Below are 12,692 nucleotides of genomic sequence, written 5' to 3'. Positions count from 1 at the left end.
ATACTTGGGCTACATCTGGGTGATATTTGGGCTACATTTGGGCTCTTTTGTCTCTGGTGGCCATTTTGGGAGACTGCATGTCAGAATGTTTTAATGAAATAGAAAAGGATTTGAGAAGTCACTCAAAATGTGCCCTAATTTTTCATTCTGCAGCACTAATCATACTTTCTATGGCAAAATATACCCCCTCATGTTGTTTCTTTTTAAATTAAATGTTTTAAGAGTTACCACTTTATTCCAATCAAGATGGCTTCAGGTGTGCCATACCTTTGTAATAAGTAGGACTGTTAGCGCTCTAGTTGTTCTTTAGAACACTCTAGGAGGCTGCAGTAGAACACAAAGGAATCAACTGACAGTCTCTGTCCTTGTTGGATGTACATGTTTTACTGAGAATGTCAGACTTCATTTTCACATGACTGAGAAAGATAATGTGAATTTACAGAAAATATGCTTTCAGTTTAGCTTATAGATCCCCTTCCAAACCACTGTGGGAAAATCATGAGATATTAGTTTTCTTTCAAACAATATTCATGATATCACAGCAGAAGGATTTTTTCACATGGTAAAATCACCTTAGAACCCACCACAATTCCTAAAACGAGTATGGTACCATCAACAAATGATTTATAATGTAACTAAAGTCCTAAAACCCTCTATTAACTACAATGCTTTTTAATGAGGTGCTATCATGTATATTGGTCCCAAGATGGCTGCCAACACTTCTTGGATGAAGTGCTGACAGCCAATCAGATCAGATGTGTGGTTAGGCTCCGCCCAGATATATATATTTTTTTTAACCTAAATTACTCAAAATCCACTGGAGCACATATATTGAGACCTAGCAAAGGCACATCAGGCTAACAGTCCCTACAATTTTGCCAAGTTTCGTGCAAATCCATTCAGCCGTTCGAGCTAAAAGTGAGGCCAACCGCCCTATGGAAATTAACATGGGAAAAATGCGTTTTGGGACCCCCCTTTTTTCTCGGCCCCCCCTTGATGAAACCCCCCCAAATTGTCAGGGGCTGCTCAGAAACAAAATGTTCCATTTTCCTGAAAATTTCAGCCAATTCCGTCCACAAACGCCAAAGTTATTAGACATAGAATTTTCAAAAATCCCATAGAGAAAAAATCCTAACTATATATACCTACTGGCGACCGCCAGTAGGTAATATATATATATATATATATATATATATATATATATATACATATATATATAGTAAGCCCTTAGGCAGCATTTCTACTTCTTAAAAGTCCTACCCGTCGCAATAGTGTATATAATAATACTGGTACATTATTCAAAATACAAATATAGCACATACAGTTCATATAAAATTCCTTCATTTTTGAAAGAGATGTACACAAGTTCAATCGCCTTCTTTGGGGGGCATTTTTAGGAAAGCTCTACGAGTACACCACATAGCAAATAGGAAGCCTGCCACTGAAAAAGCTTTGGGGAGTCTAGCATCATATTTCAATAACCTGAAAGTCTCTGAACATTGCCTGTTTCCCAAATTTCTGCATGTCTGAACCAGCCATCGTTTTTTTTGCATTCTTATAGCCAGTGCAGAAAAAAAACACGTGATATTCAGACTCTTCTGCCTCATTACAGGCCAGACAACCCAATATTTGTGACCCCGTCCATTTATTCATAAAAGCCCGCAGAGGCAGTACTCCATGCTTGACGAACCCCCCCCCCAAACTTTTAGGGGACGCTCAGTAACTAAATGTGCCATTTTCCTGAAAATTTCAGCCAATTCCGTCCATCAACGCCAAAGTTATTCAACATAGAATTTTCAGAAATCCCTATTCAAAAAAATCCTAACTATATATACCTACTGGCGACCGCCAGTAGGTAATATATATATATATATATATATATATATATATATATATATATATATATATATATATATATATATATATATATATATATATATATAGTAAGCCCTTAGGCAGCATTTCTACTTCTTAAAAGTCCTACCCGCCGCAATAGTGTATATAATAATACTGGTACATTATTCAAAATACAAATATAGCACATACAGTTCATATAAAATTCCTTCATTTTTGAAAGAGATGTACACAAGTTCAATCGCCTTCTTTGGGGGGCATTTTTAGGAAAGCTCTACGAGTACACCACATAGCAAATAGGAAGCCTGCCACTGAAAAAGCTTTGGGGAGTCTAGCATCATATTTCAATAACCTGAAAGCCTCTGAACATTGCCTGTTTCCCAAATTTCTGCATGTCTGAACCAGCCATCGGTTTTTTTGCATTCTTATAGCCAGTGCAGAAAAAAAACACGTGATATTCAGACTCTTCTGCCTCATTACAGGCCAGACAACCCAATATTTGTGACCCCGTCCATTTATTCATAAAAGCCCGCAGAGGCAGTACTCCATGCCTGAATTGTGAATAAAGTTTCCTTGCAGCAGCCGGTTTGATATCGTTAAGTAACGGCTCTAGTATGTACTGCTCTTTAGTTTCCAAGAAGCCATTAGTAAGCTTTCCTTTTGAATGGTTCCCCTGTAAGTGGGCCAGTTTGTACTCTCAATAGCGAGTCTTTAGCTCATCCCTTGAGACTGCGAGACATGTCACTTCTGGGTTTTCCCACAGGTTACCCCGTCCCATGCGTGCAAAGGTGTTTCTACCATAAGTGAGCCATGGTAGGTGCCCTGCCCCAGGCATCCTCATTACCTCCCTTAGTTCTTCCCTGTATTCAACCAGTTCTGGAGTAGCCCATAAGCGACTCCAGAACAAAAGGGGTCTCAGGGAGACTTCTTCCTTGATGGCCTAATCCCATGATTTAGTCGTAACGGTATGAGTGGTGTACTACAGGGGAGACCGAACAGTTGTCTGACAAAGGAATTTTCCACTCATGTTATGCTATCAATACCCTTGTGGCCTCACATTTCAGCTCCATATAGAGCAGCATGTCTTGCTTGGACCTTGTATATTTCTGGTGCTGGGCCCACTGGTTTATGGATAGAGTTTCGGAATACCTTGGTAAGGTCTCCTGTTGTTTGCGCTAACTTCAGGCTGGATTTATCAATTTGTGCCCACCAGTCAATTTTTTCAGTGATTGTAATGCCGAGATATTCAAAGATAGATACCCTCCCTAGGAGTCTGCCATCTAAACATGGGTTTGGTTAGGTACTTTTAGCTGAGTTAAACACTATACATTTTTTTTTGCAGGTTATTCTCAAGCCCCCTTTCCTTACAGAAGGCCTCAAATTTGTTTAGGACCCTCTGTATACCCATTGGAGATTTTTATAATACCTTAGTATCATTGGGAAACATCATGGGCGGGACAGGCCTTGCTACCATCTTAGGTGCATCTAAGTCCTTCTCTGTATTTAAAAAAATCAACTAACCTATTTATAAAAAGACTAAAAAGGGTCGAGGCAAGGACGCAACCCTGTCATACGGCTCTACCTACAGGGATAGGTGTGGTAAGATCCCGTGTTTGCCATATCTAATGTGCACATAATTTCCTTCGTGTAACCACCTCACGATTTGGCACAAATATAATGGGACCCCCATCTCGAGCAGGACTGCCCAAAACCTATCTCTAAATGCAGATTTAAGGTCTACAAAAATTAGATAGGGGCTGCCACCCCCTAAGCACATAGTCTTCCAATGTAATAATTATAGCCGGAAGATCTGGTCTTTCTCTAAACCCTGCTTGAAATGGACTGAGAGCTTTATGCTCTTCCATCCAACTCTGTAAGCGGTATAACAACACGTATACAAAGATTTTTGTGGATAATGTTGATAAGGCTTATTGGCCTATAGTTTGTGGGTGACAACGGGGATCCCTTTTTGTAGACTGAAATTATTTCAGCCCCTGCCCAACTAGCGGGAATTGCCATGCCTTGCATCACAGCATTAAATACGACCCAAAAATATGGAGCCCAACTGGTCACTACGAAATAGGTCCTGGGGATCTTATCTAATGCTGGTGCCTTGCCAGGTGCTCTTTGACTTAAAGCACTTGTAACTTCTGAGAGTGTTATGATTGGAATGTTGCCCACTACTCTAGGGGTAATGGTAGAAGTGTTAAAAAAATCAGCCTGTGGGGAATAACATGTATAATACACTATGTCTGCATCTAGGTTTATCCTAGAATAGAAGGACTCAAAATGCTCCTTCCACACATTTGCTCCTAGGTTTGGCTCAATCGCCGGCTTTCCTTCAGAGCTACCTGTGTTTACCGCATTCCAGAATGTCTTCATGTCACTGGTGTCCAGGGAACTTCTAAGGGATTCCCATTGTCACATTCCCACACTTTTTTTGCCTCCTCAATACTAATACGATTGGTCGCTGTGCTCATTTAAAACAAGGATCTATCGCTAGCCTTAATGCCAGAAATCAGAGCTCTTTTGGCCTTTCTACATCTCTCGTTGTACCAAGGATGGCGGGGTATCCTGTTGGTTCTAACCTTTTTGATTTGAAAAAAGTAATCAACCAGAGTAGATGTTAACCTAGTGTGGTTTAGGATGACCTTGGTTAATTCAATTTGGGTACTTTTGGCTGAGACCGATTGAAAAAAATCCATAAGAATTGGGATAACAGTTTGATACAGGGTGCCTAAATTTTCTTGAGATTGACTAAGCTCCGCCCATCGGACTCTCTTTCTACAATTGGTGAGAGTCAATCTGCCATCAGCTGGATGAGCCAAATCTGTGGCGTATACAGGGCTTTGAGTGCACAACTCTAGAAGTAGGGCATTGTGGTTGTTGTCGTGGCACTGCTCGATCTTAAAGTCTGCTACCCTATGCCATGATGTTATATCAACCAAAATATAGTCGATTGAGGAGCCTTGGCTGATTCTATTAAAAGTAACATTTACCAGCGGTATCAGATTTAGTTCTGCCATTGCATGCCCTCAGTGAGTGGTTTAAGACAAGAGAATTCATCTGAGTTACCAGCCAGAGGGGTCCAAACTCTCACTAGTGGACAGATGCTTTCTGGTACAGCCCACTGTGAATCCTCATCACAGATGTTTTCCTTATTCATACCCACTAGGGGCTCATACTGGCAATTGAAGTCCCCTCCTACAATCAGCTTGTAGTTGACCGGGATAGTAGCAAGAAATGTCATTAGCTCATCAAGAGTTTTAGACTCTTAACTATGGCTAACTGGTCTCGAATAAACATTTATTAGAGCTACTGCGGTCTTTGGAGGAAAGTTGAGGAGGACACACAGATTATCATTTGAGGAAGTATCTAACAGTTTAGCCTTGCAGCCAAAATGTGTTTCCCACCCAAGTACAGAGCCCCCTGACGGCCTCCCCTATCCCCCCTTAGTTGCAGCTATACTGAATGTGGCGTAGCCTAATTTTGGTATATCCCCCCTTGCCCATGTTTCTTGAAGCATACATATTTCATGTTTCTCAATAACCCTCCCCCAATCAGGATTATCTATTTTAGGGGCAAGGCCAGCTACGTTCCAGGTTAGACCTTGTAACCATTGATCTGGCCAACTGTATATAACAGCAAGTACTGGGGCAGGGGGAGCGAAAAACCCACCAGTGCACAGGTTTATCTTCAGGGTGCACTTACAGTCTTGCACACACAAGATTGGCTATTATTTGTAACCTTTTTGAGTTCTTCGATGTTACCCCTTAATGCCCCTCCCAACCTCGCAATGGTCTTATCCTTTCTGATATCATATATTGGTTTGTGGTTTCCCCTGCTTGGGCGATTTTCGCCTCAAACTCTCCCCAGTGATTGAACTCATTCAGCCCATACCCCTTAAGTTCAAGTCAATCCGCTCCTTCTAAAACATCAAATCTATTTGTTATGGGAATACTGAAGAGTGGTTGCCTAGGCCGTGGATAACCTAAATTATCATTATGGTAATTTGATTTGCGAACTTCCCTTCCCATCCGTTTTGCCTTCTACTCTGTTGTGGTCGCCCTGGAGGGAAGAAATAACCTAGTGGAAGTGCTCTTATGGTCCCCCCCCTGCTGTTTGTTTCTTTTCGGCAAGATTTTGCTTGCCCATTTTACCTTCTTGTTTTCAACTACTCTTATTGGTATGGCTGTTTTGTGATCACCATTTGTTATCAGATTACCAATAGGGCACCTGCTCTTGGCTAGGCCATGGTCTGATTGGACCCTAATAGAGTCCAAGATGAGCCAGGGATAACAGGTGGGCCCACCGGAGCAGTGAAATGTATAAAAAGATATTGAGGCACTGACCTTAGCCAAGTATGTCCAGGAACCAAATCCTCTTGCTTCTTTGAGACAAACCAAGGGAGGTGGCCCACCCCAGGTGCAATGACGGCGTTTGTCAGCCCTTCCTGCCACAGAGGCTCCTGGGTTCTGGAGTCCTCCTTGCCCCATTCTGCTGGCAAAAGCGTCCCAAAAAAATCAAATTCCCAGTTCTGCAGCTAGAGACTGGACTAACTACCAAAGCAATGCCAATAGATGGCTTTCTTCAGCCATGGAAACAGGGAGTTCCTTTATGATTTTATTCTCAAACTCCGTCCGTGCAAGGTGGCTGAGATAGGTTGGAGATGGGTTAATTTGTGCCGGGGGGTCTCATTGGCCCTTATTTTTGAAGAGCGGCACCAAATCTTCCTGGCCCCGTTGGTCCAGTTGTTCGAACCGAACGAAAAGCAATCAGACCCCAGTGTGAACCCGCTGCTGACTTTTTCTGCTTCATAATGTTTTACAATGGCAGCGCTCTACGTCATGAGGAGGAGGATGAGACTACGAGCAGCAGCACAGAGAAGATGGAGGATACAGGACACATTTTTAGAGTGCGCATTACATTGTTGGGGCAGACAGAGGAAGAGATTTATGACAAGTATAGGTTAAAACCAGACATGGTCTATGATCTGATTCCTGAATTAGATCCCCTACTGCAGTGCCAGACTCCCAGGACACATGCCATACCCACTCATGTGAAGGTCCTATGTTCCCTGCACCTCCTAGCCATAGGTAGCTTCCAGTGTGTAGTAGCTTTAGCTGGAGGGGTGTCACATAGTGCCCTATTGCGCTTTTTCAAATCTTTCACTGACGCCATGTTGAGCAGGATACACCACCACATTACCTTCCCCTCAATCCCACAAGAATTGCAGCAACCTAAATTGGACTTCTATCAGGTAGCCAGGTTTCCCCACGTAATTTGTTGCATTCATGGAAAGCATGTAGCCATTTGTGCCCCATCAGTGAATGAGTAAATTTATAGGAACAGAACATCTTACCATTTACTGAATATCCAAGTTGTTTGCAATTCTAAAAACATCATAATTCACATAGTGGCACAATTCCCTGGAAGCACACATGAATCATACATATTCAGACACAGTGGCATACACACTCGTCTCCTTGGGGGGTGAATTTGGTGAAGGATACCTGCTTGGTAAACATATGTTACAATGTCTTGCATTCTCTGAGCAAATGGTTATACATATCAGTTAGTAACCTATTGCTTACTACCCTGTAGGTGACAGCGCATATGCCGTGCGCTCTTACATCCTGACGCCATACCTCAACCCAAGTGCCCCAAGTGAGCAGCGTTACAATGCAGCGCACATCTCTACTCAAAACATCATAGAGCGCACCTTTAGCCTACTAAAATGTATATTCCGCTACCTCCACAAGACTGGCTGGGCCTTGCAGTACTGACCGGATACCTCCTACAGCATTGTGGCCACTTATGCCATGTTGTACAACACTGCAACTAGGAGAGGCATACCCCTGGAAATGTCTGACAGCGAGCCAGAGGAAGACAACTAGCCAAGGCAACCACCACACACAGCAGCTGGGTCAAGCTTAGCAGAAGGAAGACAGAGATGTGCTGAAATAACACAGCATTATTTTTAAGGTGGGTAATGATTAGACAAGACACTGCATGGTTTAACTGTAGCAGATGTTTTTAATGAATAACATGTGGTATTGTTAATGCACACATAGCAGGTGCTATCTAGCATTGTGAGTATAAAAATAATACAACATGATATTGTCATTGAACTCGTTTGTCAATCAAGACAAATGGCATGATAATGGTTACATCACCATATTGGATTTTGTCTCTCAACACCACACTACTTTTTGCGGCCACAAACTCCAAAACGCCTTTCTGTGGGCTCAGTCACATCCCTTTTGGAGCCTTCTGATGCTGTGGTACTCCTAGTGTTGAGCCTTCTTCCTGTCATCACTGGTGCCAAGAGACTACTGAAGCTGGGCACCTCCTCACTTTCCCCTCAACCAGTACATACCTGCCCCCAGAAGAATCTGTCTGAAATTGCTCTGCTGCATTGGTCACCTGGATCAGTCCCCTGGCCACATCCCCGCAGCAATGGCTCATTTCTACCTGCATGGGCAGAGAACAATAGGACAGAAGAGTTGTGTTGGTGCTCAACCAGCTCTAGTGTAGTTATCTAAGCACCCTAAAAATTGATGATCCTTTCTGCGTTGGGAAACCTGGTCATCCTGCTTCACCCTGCATAGCTCTTGTATGGCTTCATTTGTCTACCTATGTCCTTCCACCACTGCCCTAGTGAGCTCCTTCAAGCAGTCCCTCATGTCTGCCATGTAAGTAGAAATTGTGCCAAGTTGTGCCTGCATTAAACACATGTTCTTGCCTTGCAGGTGCTGTACCCTCAGCATTTGGCCCTCCAGCCCACCCCAGATATTTGAACTCTCATCTGGATCACCGAAATAATATCGAGTACAAAAATATAGACATACAAAAATATTGAGGATAAAATATCGACTGCAAAAATATCGAATTCCTATCTAAAAACGGGTAAGTACAAAAATATTGAATCAAAAATATCATTTAAAAATAATATAGTTAATCAAAATATCGAATTTTTGTAAATGTCTTAAAACTAATTTTAAAAAAAGGAAATATTAAAAATAATTAACTAAAGCATACTTAAAGATACTTAAATAACCTTAAAATGATAAAATAATTAATTTGAGCTAAAAAAACATGCAATTTTTTAAAAAAAATATGCATATATTCACATGATAATAATAAAAAACGTACAATATTTTTACTGTAGGATAGTGGGAGGGTAAAATTACTATTACCACTCCAGTGAGTGCAACAGTAGGGAAGGCGTTGGATAGAGTAAGGGTAAAAAATACTATTCCTACTTCAGTGAGTGCAACGGTAGGGAAAGCGTTGGATTGCGTTGGGGTGAAAATTACTATTCCAACTCCAGAGAGTGCAACAGTAGGGAAAGCGTTGGATAGCGTAGGGGTAAAAATTACTATGCCCACTCCAGTGAGTGCAACAGTAGGGAAAGCATTGGATAGCTTAGGGGTAACATTTACTATTCCCACTCCAGAGAGTGCAACTGTAGGGAAATCGTTGGATAGCGTAGGGGTAAAAATTACTATTCCCACTCCAGTGAGTGCAACAGTAGGGAAAGCGTTGGATAGCGTAAGGGTAAAAATTACTATCCCCACTCCAGGGAGTGCAACAGTAGGGAAAGCGTTGGATAGCGTAGGGGTAAAAATTACTATTACCACTCCAGAGAGTGCAACAGTAGGGAAAGCATTAGATAGCGTAGGGGTAAAAATTACTATTCCCACTCCAGAGAGTGCAACAGTAGGGAATGCGTTCGATAGCGTAGGGGTAAAAATGACTATTCCCACTCCAGAGAGTGCAACAGAAGTTAAAGCGTTGGATAGCGTAGGGGTAAAAATTACTATTCCTAATCCAGTGAGTGCAACAGTAGGGAAAGCGTTGGATAGCGTAGGGGTAACATTTACTATTCCCACTCCAGAGAGTGCAACAGTAGGGAAAGCGTTGGATAGCATAGGGGTAAAAATTTCTATTCCCACTCCAGTGAGTGCAATAGTAGGGAAAGCGTTGGATAGCGTAAGGGTAAAAATTACTATTCCCACTCCAGTGAGTGCAACTGTAGGGAAAGCGTTGGATAGCATAGGGGTAAAAATTACTATTCCCACTCCAGAGAGTGCAACAGTAGGGAAAGCGTTGGATAGCGTAGGGGTAAAAATTACTATTCCCACTCCAGAGAGTGCAACAGTAGGGAAAGCGTTGGACAGTGAAGGGGTAAAAATTACTATTCCCACTCCAGTGAGTGCAACATGAGGGAAAGTGTTGGATAGCGGGAGGGTAAAAATTACTATTCCCACTCCAGAGAGTGCAACAGTAAGGAAAGCGTTGGATAGCGTAGGGGTAACAATTACTATTCCCACTCCAATTAGTGCAACAGTAGGAAAAGCATTGGATAGCGTAGGAGTAAAAATTACTATTCCCACTCCAGTGAGTGCAACAGTAGGGAAAGCGTTGGATAGCGTAGGGGTAAAAATTACTATTCCCACTCCAGTGAGTGCAACAGTAGGGAAAGCGTTGGATAGCGTAGGGGTAAAAATTACTATTCCCACTCCAGAGAGTGCAACAGTAGGTAAAGGGTTGGATAGCGTAGGGGTAAAAATTACTATTCCCACTCCAGAGAGTGCAACAGTAGGGAAAGCGTTGGATAGCGTAGGGGTAAAAATTACTATTCCCACTGCAGTGAGTGCAACTGTAGGGAAAGCGTTGGATAGCGGGAGGGTAAAAATGACTATTCCCACTCCAGAGGGTGCAACAGTAAAGAAAGCGTTGGATAGCATAGCGGTAAAAATTACTATTCACACTCCAGAGAGTGCAACAGTAGGGAAAGTAAATATTTAATATATTAATAAAAATAAATTAAGTATCAATACCAATAAAAAATTAATTAATAGTAAATACCAATTTAACGTAATATAATATTTAATCAATTAAAAACACAAATAGATATTAATTATTAAAATTCATTACTATTAATACAAATTAATTACCAATTTACAATTAATTAATTAACAAATACAATTTAATTACCAATTAATTCAAAATAAATACCAAAAAATAAGTACAAACATTTAATTAATTACAATTAAATAACTTCCCAAACTATTCCCCTATAAACCCACAACCCGCTACAGAAAATAAATTAATAAAATTCACATAATTATCAATTAATCAATTAATAAAAATGAATTACCAATTAAAAAGTAATTAATTATCAATTAAAAAATTAATTTACAAATTATTCAAAATAAATACCAATACATAAATTAAAATATTTAATTAATTACAATTAGATTACTTACCACCCTATTCCCCTATAAACCCACATCCCGCTACACAAAATAAATTAATAAAATTCACATAATTATCAATTAATCAATTAATAAAAATGAATTACCAATTAACAAATAATTAATTACCAATTAAAAATTAATTAACAATTTATTTAAAATAAATACCAATAAATAAATTAAAATATTTAATTAATTACAATGAAATTACTTCCCACCCTATTCCCCTATAAACCCACAACCCGCTACATAACTAAAACGCAAAATTAGAATTAAAAATAAGTCCTATTCTGGAAAACGGTGAGATTGGAGGGTGGCAGCCTCTATCTCATCTTTGTTGACCTGCGTGCAGTTTGATCTAGTCCCGAGGGACAAGCTGTGGAGAGTCTTGAGTGAGTTGGGTCTGCCGACCTACTTATTGAATATATTGATCAGGCTCCACACGAACAACTATGCCCAAGTTAGGTGTGGGAGACATGGTGATCTATCGGCCCGCTTTCCAGTGTTGAAGGGGGTACGCCAGGGGTGTGTCTTGGCCCCAACATTATTTTCTCTTTACATTAATAGTTTGGTAGGTCATTTACTTGGTGTAAAAGTTAATGATGCTCCAGGGTTGGCTACTGGGCGGGTGCCCACTCTGATGTTTGCAGACTACACCTTGCTGTTGTCCAAAACGTCTACAGGCATCCAGCGTACCCTAGATGGCTTTGCATCCTTCTGCGCTTTGCGTGGACTGAAGATAAACTTGGATAAGACCAAGTTTATGATCTTTAATCCCCGAAGCAGACTCGACCCAACCCTCTCTTGAATGGCATTCCGTTGGAAAGAGTAAAGACATTTGTCTACTTTGGTATTACTCTGACGGAAAACTTTGAATGGGGCTCTCAGACCGCAAAGGCTGCACTTAGACTAACCCAAGTAGCGGGGGTATCAGTAAAGTTCAAATAATTTCGTTTTCCAAACCCGAAACTGTCTGGCCTTACCAGTAAGTACTCCGCTTGTCCCCTTATGTTTAGACCTGGGGTTAGAACCAATAGAGGAGCTAGTAGCGGCACGGCCTATTCTTTATTGGAAGAGACTCTGGTCCGTGCCCGAACTGGCTTCCTATAGAGAAGAATTTTCAGCGGTTTGGGCTCTTCTAAAAAGTAAGAACATTCCATGGATTATACACATTAGGGCACTTAGCAATAGGATCGGCTTACCAGAATTGTGGGAGAATCCTGAAGCAAGCTGCACAAGTATAAGTAAATTGCAGCTTTTGCACCATCTGAGGCATCAAAATCTGGTTGCTCTGCAAAGATCCACTACCGTGGCAAGAGTGACGTTAGAGTTTCTTGAAGTAAAGACCTAATCAAGAACTGAGGAATTTTTGGATGTAATTTCCCCTCCATTAGCCAGGAAACTCTACATCCAGTTCAGGCACGGTTCCCTCCCACTAAGGGTATTTACCTCTAAATGGGCCAACACAGAACATACCACTTACCCCGCATGTAATTACAAGCAAGAAGATGTTTGCCACATTCTGTTTTTTTGCCATGCCTACCTAGAAATAAGGAAATGCGGGTTGATTGCACT

The sequence above is a fragment of the Lissotriton vulgaris genome, chromosome 12, assembly GCF_964263255.1.
Source record: "Lissotriton vulgaris chromosome 12, aLisVul1.2, whole genome shotgun sequence".
NCBI classification, from domain to species: domain Eukaryota; kingdom Metazoa; phylum Chordata; class Amphibia; order Caudata; family Salamandridae; genus Lissotriton; species Lissotriton vulgaris.
The sequence above is the reverse complement of the archived record's forward strand: the minus strand, read 5'-3'. Positions refer to the sequence as shown.